This window comes from Entelurus aequoreus, linkage group LG20 (assembly GCF_033978785.1).
Source record: "Entelurus aequoreus isolate RoL-2023_Sb linkage group LG20, RoL_Eaeq_v1.1, whole genome shotgun sequence".
NCBI lineage: Eukaryota > Metazoa > Chordata > Actinopteri > Syngnathiformes > Syngnathidae > Entelurus > Entelurus aequoreus.
This window is the reverse complement of record NC_084750.1, coordinates 147,501-162,088: the sequence shown is the minus strand read 5'-3', so window position 1 is coordinate 162,088 and position 14,588 is coordinate 147,501. Positions and strand designations below refer to the sequence as shown.

At 37.0% G+C, this 14,588-nt stretch overlaps 1 protein-coding gene across 5 annotated transcripts in view; it reads left to right on the top strand.

Annotated features, from left to right (window-relative positions):
• The window catches only part of LOC133635747 (syntaxin-12-like), a 44,952-nt gene that overhangs the window by 4,449 nt on the left and 25,915 nt on the right, over positions 1 to 14,588 (top strand). The window contains exon 1 of one of the 5 annotated variants that reach the window (XM_062029002.1): positions 13,935 to 14,065. The exons of 2 other annotated variants lie outside the window; for them this stretch is intronic. The gene's annotated coding sequence lies outside the window, so the exon portion shown is untranslated. Of the gene's footprint in view, positions 1 to 13,934; positions 14,066 to 14,341; positions 14,457 to 14,588 lie in introns of those variants that run through there. 2 more of the 5 variants (XM_062028999.1, XM_062029000.1) reach the window with 2 other exon arrangements.

The following is a 14,588-nucleotide window of genomic DNA, read 5'->3' as shown; positions in this document are numbered from 1 at the left end:
CGAAGCAGAAGAACAAGGACATTACAGACATGGCGACGCCGTCGACGAGCAAGATGAAGAAATACGCTTGCAAGTTCCAAAACGAATGGAAACAAGAATTTCAGTTCATCCAGGACAGTTCGAGTGTTGCCTTGAAATTTTATAGAACAGACTTCTCCATTGAACACGGTGGCCGAAATGATATACTCATCATGAACGGAGAAGTTAAACAGGACAATACTGCCATCTAATGGATAGCCACCGGAACACTGAAATTCAAGTATTATTTTTTTTTCTTCTATGTAAATAAAATAAAAAATAAAAAATAAATATATATATATATATATATATATATATATATATATATATATATATATATATATATATATATATATATATATATATATATATATATATATATATATATATAGCTAGAATTCACTGAAAGTCAAGTATTTCATACATATATATATATATATGGAATATATATGAAATACTCGAGTTGGTGAATTCTAGCTGTAAATAACCACGCCCCCAACCACCCCCTACCCCCCACCTCCCGATATTGGAGGTCTCAAGGTTGGCAAGTATGTGTTAACGTAACATATTATGGTAAGAGTCATTCAAATAACTATAACATATAGAACATGCTATACGTTTACCAAACAATCTGTCACTCCTAATTGCTAAATCCCATGAAATCTTATACGTCTAGTCTCTTACGTGAATGAGCGAAATAATATTATTTGATATTTTACGGTAATGTGTTAATAATTTCACACATAAGTCGCTCCTGAGTATAAGTCGCACCGGCCAAACTATGAAAAAAACTGCGACTTATAGTCCGAAAAATATGGTAGACCCACGACAACGTCTCAAAAAGCCATCCCAGAAAATGCACACGAAGGCGGCCATTGTTGTCCCATTTCCAGGAGTCCATACGTACACCATGACGTTTGCAAGTATCAAAGTTTGCAGCTGTGTTTGTCCAACTTTTTGAAAACTCAGCCATCAAAGCTCATTTTACCCTAGCACCGTGCAACTTGTGAGGCATGCCTACTCACTACTCAGTGCATAGTTGTTAGAGTGTCCGCCCTGAGGTCGGTATGTTGTGAGTTCAAACCCCGGCCGAGTCATACCAAAGACTTCATTCTCAATTTATTTCATCCATCCATTCATTCATTCTTAAAGTAATCTTACTTATCTCATCATATGAAATATGACTTACTTCACCAATTATTATTATTAAATTCTTACTATTATTTATTTATTTATTTTTATTGTGATTACTTATGGAGTTTATTGTGAAAAAATTGTGAACAGGAAGTGAACAAAAAGTTTTGCAACTGTTATGTAAAGAAAAGGGGTAGGATTAAATAAGCTCTGCTTCTTCCTACTCCTTTTCGAATATGTTGAAAAGAGAAACTGGAAATTGTGATGTATCATGTTGTATGCTTGTATGTTCGAAATAAACTCAAACTCAAACTCAAGACTATAAAAATGGGACCCATTACCTCCCTGCTTGGCACTCAGCATCAAGGGTTGGAATTGGGGGTTAAATCACCAAAAATGATTCCCGGGCGCGGCCACTACTGCTGCTGGCCACTGCTCCCCTCACCTCCCAGTGGGTGGACAAGGGGATGGGTCAAATGCAGAGGACAAATTTCACCACACCTAGTATGTGTGTGACAATCATTGGTACTTTAACTTTAACTTTAATGTCTACGATAAGTAGACCGACAAAAAAGTCTCAGTAAACCGTCACCGAAAAGACACAGGATTGCAACAATTGTTGTCCATTTCCACAGGTCTGTTTACAATTGTGTTCATCTAGCTTTTGGAAAATTCCCACCCCTCAGCCCGTTTTACCGAGTATTGTGAAATTTGCAAGCATGTCTACTATTAGTAGACCTTCAAAAAAGTCTTAAAAAAGTCATGTCCCCAAATGCACAGGGAAGCAATCACTTTGGAGGTTTACAAGAGTCTATTTGTAGACCTCTTTTGCAAATGTAAATGAATGAAAATTCCACCCTAATCCCGTTTTTTAGCACCATGCGATTTGGGAGGCATGTCAACCATAAGAAGCCCCTCTTCAAAACGCAGAGGGTGGTGGCCATTTTGGTAATTTCTGAGGGTCTGGATATACATATACATTTCGTAAGTTTTTAAATTTGCAGTTGTGTTCATCCATCTTTTTGAAAATTCAGCCCTTGGAGCCCATAGTTCTGTAAAAATTTGGCAGCCATACCATAAGTAGACCTTCAAAAAAGTCTCAAAGAACCATACCCCAAAATAAACAAAAACGCAGTCATTTTGGACGTTTACAAGAGTCTGTTTGTAGACCTCTTTTGCAAATGTAAATCAATGAAAATTCTGCCCTAAATCCCGTTTTTTTTTACCTAGCACCATGCGATTTGGGAGGCATGTCAACCATAAGAAGCCATTCCCCAAAACGCACAAGGTGGTGGCCATTTCAATCATTTCTGAGGGTCAGGATATATGTATGAATTTTGCAAGTTTTTAAGTTTGCAGTTGTGTTCTTCCAACTTTTTTGAAAATCCAGCCACTGAAGCCTGTTTTACATAGCATTGTGAAGTTTGGAATCCATGTCTACCATTAGTAGACCTAAAGAAATGCCTCTAGATGCCAGCCCCCAAAAGGAGGGGGCCATTTAAGCCATTCTCGAGGGCTTGGATGTACACATACATTTCATAAGTTTTTAAATTTGCAGTTGTGTTCATCCATCTTTTTGAAAATTCAGCCCATAGTTCTGTAAAATTTGGCTGCCATACCATGAATAGACCTTCAAACAAGCCTCAAAGAGCCATACCCCGAAATACATAAAACACAGTCATTTTGGACATTTACAGGAGTCTGTTAGTAGGCAACTTTTGCAGCTACATCTTTGAATATTCAGACCTCAAAACTTGTTTCACTTTGCACAATGCAATATGGCAGGCACGTCTACCACAAGTAGACCTACAAAAAAGCTTCAAAAAGCCATCCCGCAAAACGCACAAGCCGACGGCCATTTTGTCCATATTTCTGAGGGTTTGGATATACATGAATTTTGCAAGTTTTTAGGTTTGCAAATGTGTTCATCCAATTTTTTGAAAATTCAGCCTCCGAAGCCCATTTTACCTAACACAGTGAAATTTGGCAGGCTACCATTAGTAGACCTTCAAAAAGTCTAAAAGGGCCACATTCATAAACACACAGGAAAGCAACCATTTTGAACATTTGGTCTGTTTGTAGGCCACATTTGCAAATGTAAGTCCTAGAAAATTCAGCCCCTAAACTCTGTTTTACTCAGCACCATGCGATTTGACAGACATGTCTACCATTAGTAGACCTAGCATACATAGAACTGTGAAATTTGGCAGGCATGTCCACAATTATTATATCTAAAAAAAAATCCTCGAGAGGCCACCCCCCAAAAGGCACAAGGAGGCGGCCATTTTGGTTATTCTCAAGGTTCAGAAACTGCAAAAAGTGATAAACACAGTCAGTAATCTATTACACAGAGCCTGAGTGGATTTAAGGACGCTGCACTGTCGCGTGACAACTCTATAAGACAGCTGCAGTCAGGTTTACAGCAGCACCTGGCTACAAACACGAGGCCTTAACATGCAACATGGCCAATTATGTTTGTTTTTGAATAGGAATCCACCTAGTATAATTATTATATTTTATATCTATATACATATTTTGCATCAATGCCAATAGTATGTTTTTTGTCCATTTACAGTCTTACACGTAAATATATATGTATATATTTGTATGTATATATATATATATATATATATATATATATATATATATATATATATATATATATATATATATATATATATATATATATATATATATATATATATATATATATAGTACAGGCCAAAAGTTTGGACACACCTTCTAATTAAATGTGTTTTCTTTATTTTCATGACTATTTACATTGTAGATTGCCACTGGAGGCATCAAAACTATGAATGAACGCATGTAAAGTTATGTACTTAACAAAAAGAGGTTAAATCACTGAAAACATGTTTATATTCTAGTTTCTTCAAAATAGCCACCCTTTGCTCTGATTACTGTTTCGCACACTCTTGGCATTCTCTCGATGAGCTTCAAGTGGTAGTCACCTGAAAGGGTTTTCACTTCACAGGTGTCATAGTTTTGATGCCTTCAATGACAATCTACAATGTAAATAGTCATGAAAATAAACATTCCTTTTTATTACAATTTTCTCATATTTATACTCTTTAATTTTTTAAAACACGAGGCCTTAAAATGCAACATGGCCAACTATATTTGTTTTTAAATAGTAAAGCATCTATTATAATTATATATATATATATATATATATATATATATATATATATATATATATATATATATATATATATATATATATATATATATATATATATATATATATACATATACATATTTTGCACCAATGCCAATAGTATGTTTTTTGTCTCTTTACAGTCTTACATGTAAATATACATGTATATACTGTATGTATATATGTGTATGTGTATATATGTATAAACACATGTATATTTATGTGTATTTATATGTATCTATACATACATGTATATTTACATATATATATATATATATATATTTATGTGTATTTATATGTATCTATACATACATGTATATTTACATATATATATATATATATATTTATGTGTATTTATATGTATCTATACATACATGTATATTTACATATATATATATATATATATATATATATATATATATATATATATATATATATATATATATATATATATATATGTGTGTATTTATATGTATCTATACATACATGTATATTTACATATATATATATATATATATATATATATATATATATATATATATATATATATATATATATATATATATATATATATATATATATATATATATATATATGAAATTAATATGTATTGGAGAATTCCCTTTTTATTACAATTTTGTCATATTTATGCTCTTAAATTTTTTTTTGCAAATATTTATTTACTTTATTACTTGAGCTAATCCCAATTGTATATTTTTTTTGTCTTAGTTTATAATAATATTAGTACCGGTATTATAGTAAGAAATTAATTTTATACTACATTTTTGTCATTTCATATACATTTTATACACATTATATATATATACATGATTGTATTATATTATATTATTATGTATATTAGACTATATATATATATATATATATATATATCAATCAAAGTTTATGTATATAGCCCTTAATCACAAATGTCTCAAAGGGCTGCAGTAAATTGGCCGTCTTGTGTGAATGTGAGTGTAAATGTTGTCTGTCTATCTGTGTTGGCCCTGCGATGAAGTGGCGACTTGTCCAGGGTGTACCCCGCCTACCACCCGAATGTAGCTGAGATAGGCTCCAGCGACCCCCCCGCGACCCCGAAAGGGACAAGCGGTAGAAAATGGATGGATGGATGGATAGGATGCAGGAATCAATAATAATGATGTAAAAACATACATAATGTGATGTGAAAGCAGACATAATCTATATCTATAAATGCCCCAAATGGATCTATCTCCTGGTAAGTACGAGCCTGAGGGGTCATGACCTGCGAAAGATAACCAATTTATAAACCATTGGATGGATAGATGCCAATGTGTTACTGCCACCTGGTGGTTAAACGACCTCATGAGGTGATTATTTTGCAGCTGTCGGTTTACATCCTCAAGGCATCCTGTGAGGTGACTTGGCTGCTGTAAATATAACCACATCATCTGCATACAGTTGGCATCTGGTTGCTGGGCAACATAAAAGCAAGTAACTTATAAAAAGGCTTAATAAAAATGGGCCAAGTGGGGTATTCCCATTTCATTCGTTTAAAAAAGTGACCTTACTTCACATATGCAGTTGTGCCACAGGCGTACATGGCATTCCCCGGCCTTAAACAAACAATTTATTTTTTAGGAATACAAGTATATAGTATATATTTCATATATTACTTTCCTCTCGTTTTCATAAAAACTCCTGCCAGTTTTTGTTTCTAAAAGACATGAAGTGCTTCATTTTAACAAGGTACATAAACGATTGAGGTACCAAATTTACAATATATTCCTATCAATATAATTTTACATACATTTTATTTTCAGAATGACAGTATAATAACAATAATAAGCATGTGTAATATTTCCAAAATGATTTACTCCAAAAATAAACACTCTTTTATACGAACAACGGAGAGGTCCGACTACTTTACCATTGGTGAAAGGCAACAATGTAGAGGAAAAACACAAAAAAAAACAAAAAACGCACCCTCTAAACCGGCAGACATAACTGCTCAAAATCCAGTTTTGTTATGCTTTTGGCTCTACTGGTTTTGGGGATAGGACTCTAGGTCTGTTGCTCAGCCATTTTGTCAGGCGAAATCCACCTTTAATGCACAATGACACTAGTTCATTATGAAGCATCAGATCAGATCAGAAATACTTTATTAATCCCCGAGGGGAAATTAAGATTTTCAGCACAATCCCATTCAAGATCAGACAAACATTAAAGGGAGACAGAACAGGATCGCTGACGGGTCCGCCAACTTCCGGCGCCCCTTACAAAAAAGGTGAGAAACCGGTAAACGCTGGGGGGTGAGAAAAAAAAAATTCTGTCTAAGCCTGGGTCCCTGGAGAGGGGGTCCAGACTGAGGCCAAGGGGAAAAAAATCTCATAGCCATAGCACACATAAATGTATGTAAGAGGGAAACATCAAACATCAAAGAACACAAAGGACAGTAAAGACATTAAAAGAGCAGAGCTGATGCAACCAGACATTTCTACATGCAGCTACAAAAGTAAAAACAAAAACAATAAAAATAAAAAACACACTAAATTGGCCCTAGTGTGTGAATGTGAGTGTAAATGTTGTCTGTCTATCTGTGTTGGCCCTGCGATGAGGTGGTGACTAGTCCAGGGTGTACACCGCATTCCCCCCGAATGCAGCAATGCAGCTGAGAGACAGGCTCCACCCCCCCGTCACCCCGAAAGTGACAAAGCGGTACAAAATGGATGGACACACTGTGGTGGCCTCGGGTACCTTTTCGGCATAACTTTTCACAAACAGATTATTCATAAAGCTGTTATACGATGTGTAGAAAGGCAGGTCTCTCAGGAGCCTCCCCCTCAAAGGGTGAAGTCTTCTGTTATTTGGCATTGTGACATTAGGCTCTCTTAATAGAAGACATATCTGATAGTGCCCATTTAGCAATTTGGCAGAGGTTGTGACTAACTCCAGAAACTTCTCGTTCTCTCTGGAGAGTTCTGGCCGCTTGTCCATGCCACAACTTTAAAATGGACACCCGATTTACCATTACTGGCCCACAGTCGACAGCATATACATGATTCTCTTGTCAGGGGGCTATTCCTCTGTCCAATTTAGCATGGTCCTTATGGCAAAGGGTCCATCATCCACGCTGCGAATCACCCTGATTGGCATTGATTTTTGACTGTATGTTCTTGGCAAAGCAATTAGGCCTTTCCTTCCAATGCAGCAACCTCTAGGTCTGGAACAATATAACTGCTTGTGACCTTTTCTTGGCCCATTGTCCTCAAAAAAATGTGTGTCAGTGAGATGAAGCCTGTGCATTAAGTCTTCGGTGCAAAATACTGCTGATGGTTTTTGCTTCGATCTGAACCGGCACAATTAGTAACTTGCAGTCCTGCTGTCCAGCCCCTGTAAAACCACTTGAGACCAAGGTTTTGTCCAGCAACATTTCAATGTTTTTTTCACTCTGATCAGTATTAGTTACAGTTTTCTTGTGTAAATTGGTTGGATGTTTCCGGCCACATGTTGAACAGGAGAGCTTCTTTTGGCATTCCTTGCTGATGTGTCCTTTATGCAGACAGCCAAAACAGAAGCCACTCTCCTTTAATAGAATAGAATAGAATAGAAAGTACTTTATTGATCCCTGGGGGAAATTCAGCAAGAATAAGAAGTCCATCTTCTCTGTATGCACCATTACCCTCCAACTGTGCACACCCTTCCAGTGTGTGTCTTCTTGACAAAAAGGGCATGTGCCTTCTACTGCTTGAGCTCCTGTTTCTACGGAGCCCCTAAAGGGACATGGAGGGAAAAAAATGTTTTGCCAAATCTCGCAAAAGGTTTTTTTTCCTATGTCAGTGAACCGGAAGTAAAACAGACACAGTGATGATGAACCGGAAGTGAAACAGACAAAGCGATGGAGGAGCCTACCCATCATCCGTGGGAGAAGTTTATTAATTTCTATTTTAGTATTGGCCGAACATATAAAGACATCAAATCATATTATGGTCCCACAACAGAGCACAGACGATGGGTAGGCTCCCGAATGCTCCCGCTCCTCCATCGCTGTGTCTGTTTCACTTCCGGTTCACCATCGCTGTGTCTGTTTTACTTACGGTTCACTGACATAGGAAAAAAAACTTTTGCGAGATCTCGCAAAACATCCATGTCCAATGTTTCAATGCTTCCAAGGTGAGGTTTTAGCTCAAGATAGTTTACTGTGGTGGCGAATCTGGTTCCTTGTATCTCAGAGTTGGGCTGTGTCCTGGGTTTGTTAATACTTGTATTGGGTGTGGATGTATCCTGTATGTTTCCAAACACACAGTCAGTAAGGCTCTTAGCTTGCCCAATTGGGAGTAGATTTTTCTCCATGTGGCCCCCGATCTAAAATTAGTTTGACACTCCTGCGCTACGGTATCCTCTGTTGGGGTCCATATGTTTGCAGATAGTACAATTTGTCACAGTTATTGTGTGTGTTGCATCCAACTCCATTTTCAAAAGCTTTGATGGAGGTGTGATACTTTAGTGGGTTGCCATCAAAAGTTGGGATTTTACGTTTTGGAAGAGCAGAGAGAGACATTGTTGTTGTATGAGGAGTGATGTGATTGCTTTTTGTTTCCTCATGACATCCAGTACGCTGTTGTTTTGTGAACCTGCATTTCCCATGAAAATATTTTCACACTGTGTGGGAATTGTGTTGGCGTTTGGGGGATGCGCTCAGTTAAGTTGGTGTCCTAGGTGCTGCTGTGTTGTAGCGGGTAGGTTAGTGTCAGGCGTTGTATGTCCACATGGGTACAGGCGAGTCTGCACGTTAAAAAAGGAACTGCACTTTTTTATTTTGCCTATCGTTCACAATCATTATGAAAGACATGACTTTTTTTAATGCATTGTAAATATTAAACAAATTTGATCAAATGTCCCCTTACAATGGAGCCTATGGGAGCAGTTCAATTCTGCCTATAGAGCCCCTAAAAAAACATGCAAACACTTCCATTAAGGTTTTATATACATGATGTAAGTATATACTGTATATGTAATGTAGTAACAGGTACATTTATAACAATATTTGATATTTACGTATTTTGATCATTTTAATTACAGAAACACATTCATTTAAAAAACGCATCACAACATTTGCTTTTTGTTTTTCTTCATCACTGATTTCTGCTCACTGCACACTTCATGGGAGCCAACAAACATAATGAAACATCACTTACTGTGCAAGTTCGGCTGTCATTACTAGGCCGACTGATGGGATGTTCATATATTCCCATTTAGACGAAGAATGACTCATAATCCTCGCAAAGAAAATGGAGTGGGAGGGCAAGGGGGAACAAACGCTTTTCGTGTTGTCTTCGCCAGTTCCAGGTCTCAAATTGGCTGTCAAAGTGTCCCAACTTGTCGGATTACCTACCCAGACGTCTCGTGTCCAGGTGAGATGCATGATTTATGATATGCAATAAACTTACAGGGAGCGGGGAAGCAAGGAAATAGCAGACCACTCGATGATGTAAACATAGGGCAACACGAAAGTGATTGTCGCCACTATAAATGGTTCAGCTGTGTTAGCGCTTATAATAACAGTATCACTAATACTTGGTTAATATTGAAGTCACAGAATGAGCATTGTTGGCGCTTTTTGAACGGTTATTTATTGGATTTTATGGGCGGAATAGCGGAGCTCTCATTTGCTCCGCTGTAAGCAGACTTTCATTTACGTTTATTTAATATTTTTAGAATGCATTAAAAAATGACATCCGTCGTCATGTCCCTCATAATGACTGTAAACAAAAAGCAAAATTTAAAAAAAAAGGGCAGTTCCCCTTTAAGGTACTTAATGACAGCATATACACCTGTGAGCGAGGATAGAGGAGAAGATATGTTTGGGTGCCACACAATTGATCTATTACTTTACTTTATTATATCACATCTGGTTTGTCACTTCGGTTTGTTTCTAATTTTGTAAATGAATAGAATCCACGTCAAACTTCACTCAAGAGAAAAAAAAACATTCTTATCCCTCCAGCGACCAAAACTGAGAAAGGAGGTCGCTACACAAAGTAAACAAATTGTGTGGCACCCAAACATATCTTCTGTATCCTCGCTCACAGGTGTATATGCTCACCTAAAGTACCTTAATGCACACACCCACTAGTGCACACACCACTTATGTGTCATACAACACCAGACATAAAAGACACACCTACACACAAAGCTCCCCAAAGGCCTAATTCTGTCTCCAATACATCCATCCATCCATTTTCTACCGCTTGTCCCTTTTGGGCTCGCGGGGGTACTGGAGCCTATCTCAGCTGCATTCGGGTGGAAGGCGGGGTACACCCTGGACCAGTCGCCACCTCATCACAGGGCCAGTCTCCAATACAGTCAGCTGGAAAAATATCTGATTGTGAAAAAAATCTGATTTGGCCCACTTTGGCCTGTAGTGTAAACACAGTCTATTTGTTGTCCAATTGGAAACATTTAGAGTTTGTTATTGATGTTAAAGTACTTTGGAATCAGTGAGTTATGTTAACTTGTTGGAAGGGGGTGTAATAATAAGTGTTACCTTTGGATGGCAGTCACGCATCAGAGATATGTGTAGACTGGCGTTTGATGCTGGAAGTAGAAGTTTTTATTCTTATTTTTATTTATTTAATTATCAAAAACATGTATTTGGGCTGAATAGTCACAGGTTACATTACCAACAACATATTTGACAATCAAGGTATGAACGTAAGAATCCACATTTTGTATACTATCACTAATAAGCAGATACGTTGTATTTTTGTTTAGTTTTTTTAACAGTTGTACACACAAACAATATATATTTATAATGTACAAACAAATTAAGGCACTTTCAATACATATCAAAATGTTCAAATACCCACCAGGTAAAACAATCATCTTAATACAAGAAAAACATGTCAAATAAAGTGTTAACATGTGCTCAATGTTTACTTACCATTATTGCTATGTTGTCTTATTACCATTGTTGGTATTTTGTCTATTACCATTGTTGGTTCATTTGTCCTACATTGTTGATACAAATTATTGTTACAGTGTAATAATTATGGTTATCGGTGGTAATGCCACCATGATACAACATTTGTATTATAATCCTTAAACAAAGTAAACAAAGTAACAGTGAAACTCAATGTATTAATCACTGAATTTAGAACTGGGGGTGGGATTAAATAAATTATCTTCTTCCCACTTCCTTTCAGGCAAAACTGGACCATCATGCTTACATACTGTACATTACCTTTTGCATTATATTAATTTATGTTATTACGTGATGTCTACCTTGTACTTTTTTTATGTCATTGCCTGAAATAAATGAAATGAATGAAATGAAAAAGTAAAGTAAAAGACCATACAAACAGATTTGAAAAAACAAAAACTAAATACAAAACATTGGGCTAATCTATATAAATTTAAATGTATCCAAAAAAGACAATAATTTAAGGGCTGTTCTACTTTTATCAATTTCCGAGATTTAATTAATAATTTGAAATCTTTGCGCCAATGTGAAAATGTTGATTTTACTCTCAGAAATCAACGTTTATGTACACATTTTTTTTTAGCTTGCAACATAATACTATAAACAAGCATTTCTAGATTACTATATTTTATAAATATACCAAATTCAATATTTTCTATTGTAAACGGGGGCATCTCCATATATGTGTCTTTTAGCCAATCTCTGATCTCCTCCCAAAACAAATATTTACAGTATCATATAGCAGTGGTCCCCAAACTTTTTTGCACCACGGACCGGTTTAATGTAGGCATTGTTTTCAGGGACCGGCTTTGCCAGATAAATACAGCAAAAATAAGTGCATGAAAAACACAACTCACCATTACGCTGAATTAGTGGGAGCCCTGGGCTTGTTTCTTTGCAATGAGATGCAGATGCAAATCAGCCATCAATCTGTCACATTTATATGTTATATGTGCATTAATTAAAATTATAATAAATATAACAAATGGCAACTTCCTATGAGGAGTGTTATTGTACATCTATAAACAAGCTTATTGGTGTGTCTGGTGGAACAGGCGAAAGTTAAGTAGGAGAAAATGCATCCATCCATCCATTTTCTACCGCCTGTCTCTTTTGGGGTCGCGGGGGGTGCTGGAGCCTGTCTCAGCTGCATTCGGGCGGATGGCGGGGTACACCCTGGACAAGTCGCCACCTCATCACAAGGCCAACACAGATAGACAGACAACATTCACACTCACATTCACACACTAAGGCCAATTTAGTGCTGCCAATCAACCTATCCCCAGGTGCATGTTTTTGGAGGTGGGAGGAAGCCGGAGTACCCGGAGGGAACCCACGCAGTCACGGGGAGAACATGCAAACTCCACACAGAAAGATCCCAAGCTCGGTATTGAACTCAGGACTACTCAGGACCTTTGTATGCAGTCATTTATAAATTATTTAATGTTTCTCTGCGGCCCGGTAGCAAATGCGTCACGGACCGGTACCGGTCCCCGGACCGGTGGTTGGGGGACCACAGTTATATAGGAAGTAGAAGTGTGCGTATGTGCTGAAGCTGAAAAACGTTGCGAGCTTGGACTAGCATAAAGGGCACGTTTTGATGTCTGATTTAGATGAATAAAATTGTCAAATTTTGCGTAAAAACGACTAAAAGAATAAATGGTAAATACTTGTATAGCACGTTTCTACCTTCAAGGTACTCAAAGCACTTTGACTTTATTTCCACATTCACCCATTCACACACTGATGGCGGGAGCTGCTATGCAAGACCCTAACCACGACCCATCAGGAGCAAGGGTGAAGTGTCTTGCTCAAGGACACAATGGACGTGACGAGGTTGGTAGAAGGTGGGGATAGAACCAGGAACTCTCAGGTTGCTGGCACAGCCACTCTTCCAACCGCGCCACACCGTCCCCATCTTACCAATAACGTTTCATTGGTAAGATATTTTAGCTTTTTTATTTATTTGTATTATTATTTATATTTTTTATTTTTTTAATGAGTGTTGTGTCATAGTAGTAGCACATGTTTTTTCCCCTTAACTGTAAAGTAAACGGCAAAAAGGTTGATACATAAGTGTGTTACTTATTATTATTATTATTATTTTTTTATGAATGTAGTGTAATTTTTTTGCTTAAAACGACACAAAGAATAAAGTTTCATTGGTAAGATGCTTTAGATTTTTTATTTATTTTTATTATTATTATTATTATTTATTATAATTATTATTATTATCCATCCATCCATTTTCTACCGCTTGTCCCGTTCGGGTTTGCGGGGGGTGCTGGAGCCTATCTCAGCTGCATTCGGGCGGAAGGCGGTGTACACCCTGGACATGTCGCCACCTCGTCAAAGGGCCAACACAGATAGACAGACAACATTCACACTCACATTCACACACTAGGGCCAATTTAGTGTTGCCATTTAACCTATATTATTATTATTATTATTATTATTATTATTATTTTTTTTAAGAATGTTGTGTCATAATAGTAACACATGTTTTTTTTTCTTAACAGTAAAGTAAACGGTAAAAAGGTTGATACATAAGCGTGTTAATACAACGTGTTCAATGTTCAACACATTGTATTGCTTTGCATAAAATGAGGAAGTGGCCCTTACCAAAATGGCCGCCACGTAAGCACGTCGCTTAGCATGGACGCTGTATACCCAGACTTCCTTGGTCTGCACTTGATCCTTCGGAATATTCCCACCCCAAACTGGCTACGTGCCAACTGACCTAAACGCAGCGCAAATGTTATCGCAGCATTTTTACATGGGTAATTGTGCTCTAGGGTTGTTTACCATTGTGACCTTGGTAAAGTAAAACCGCCATTGGCAGGGAATGTCTTAAACAGATTGTGACGCTACATTCAACCAATGCACTGCTCGGCATATAAGTAACAATAATCAGAGGCTAAAAGACATACAATGACCAATACATTTATTTGAATACTATACATAACTGAGTTATTCATAATTATATGTGTGGACTATATAGTTTCGAATAACCGCATACGCGAAGTTTGAGTATATTTTGTCACTTACCGCGCACCGTATTGTGGCAGCCGAAATGCGCGTGCGCAGTCTGAGGCGTTAGCTGTTTTTAGTTCCGTAGGCAGATTTGGTCACCACAACCTCCTAGTTGTTCTTGCCCAGCAGAATAAGCAAGTATTAACATTATTAATTATAATCCCACGATGAATGTAATGGTTTCCAAACAGCTATTGCTGATTAAAATCGCAGTCTATGTAAAGATTAGCTGACATGTCAACGATAACTAAATCGCTGCTGCATTTGCTT